Source organism: Taudactylus pleione, unplaced genomic scaffold (genome assembly GCF_031769625.1).
Source record: "Taudactylus pleione unplaced genomic scaffold, aTauple2 ptg000331l, whole genome shotgun sequence".
Classification (NCBI taxonomy): Eukaryota; Metazoa; Chordata; class Amphibia; order Anura; family Myobatrachidae; genus Taudactylus; species Taudactylus pleione.
In genome coordinates this window covers 2,208,814-2,209,987 of record NW_028284732.1, presented here as the reverse complement: position 1 = coordinate 2,209,987, position 1,174 = coordinate 2,208,814, and the positions used below count along the sequence as shown (strand labels likewise).

The window sequence follows — 1,174 nt, the reverse complement described above, 5'->3', positions numbered from 1 at the left end:
GACAGAAAAGAGGCAGGAGGAGGACCGCAGATGGCTCCCTTTGGGTTTCTGTGTTTATGTGTGGTGGTCCCTAGGGACAGGGTGGGGACCTGAGAACACTAGAAGGTAGTAGTTGTTTGGCAGGAAGATAACCCAGAAGGTAAAAGAGTAGTTGTGGGCAGACTATTATATTTTTCTCCTTTCTTTAAACTCTTTTTTTTTTCTTTCTTTACAGGATGTACCAGCATTTACTCTCTCTCATGGCTTGAAGCTACTGGACAGACAAGAAGACTAGACTTCCTTAACTATTTACTGTATGTAATGTAAATCTTGTGGACAGGGTGGGGAATGGAGACTGGTAGAAGGTAGTGGGCTAGGTTGTGGTGGGAAGCCCAGCCAGCAGGTTAAAGAGCAGTTACAGGCAGATTACTTTTTCTTTGGATTTTATTATTAATTTACTCTTTTCTTTACAGAATGAACCAAGGGGAGGAGGATGACTACTGATGACTCCCTGCAGGTAAATAGTTCATGGATGGGTAAACAGGGACAGGGAGGAATAGTGATACCAGTTAAAAGATAGTATAGGTGTGGAAGGAAGGCCAACCAGCAGCTCATAGATTAGTAGTTGGGAGACAAGCTATAAAAAATTATTTATATCTATATATAAGTAATATTGTATTGTAGTTTTACAGAAATCCTGGACACAAAGATACAAAGGACAAAATCTAGAAATTGAACACATTGGAAGGACTTTGCTGAAATATTTTTTTGAAATGTTTTTAAGATTATGGACCTTACCATTTAGGTTCACTGGTTAAAGCAATTTGGACTTTTACCACGAAGATGTATTGCATTTTTTCAAATGTTGTAAAATTTTGTTAAACTACTTATGCATTACAAACTCAATGGAAAACTTGTATTTCTGCTACTACATGCTAGTTTTAAAACTGTTTTTATAATACAAAACTATTGTTATACATTGTATTTTAATTTTTCTTTTTTTATTTTAAAACGGCAAACCCATATGTAATTTTTTCGGGATATATTCACCGTATGACCCTAAGGAAAATTTACAGTACATGTCAGTTTGTATATGCTATCATTCTCAGCTCCATACTCCAAAAATCTTCATTTTTAAAACATATGTACTTTTTTTTATATCAATTTCATTCAATCCACTTTAACATATTTTTAT

The 1,174-nt window shown here is 35.0% G+C and overlaps 1 long non-coding RNA gene across 1 annotated transcript; it reads left to right on the top strand.

Annotated features, from left to right (window-relative positions):
* The first annotated feature begins 252 nt into the window (after positions 1–252).
* On the top strand, positions 253–699 carry LOC148509134 (uncharacterized). The gene is made up of 3 exons (XR_015869490.1): positions 253–293; positions 453–496; positions 664–699. It is a non-coding gene; the product is annotated as an uncharacterized LOC148509134 (long non-coding RNA).
* The last annotated feature ends 475 nt before the right edge of the window (positions 700–1,174 follow it).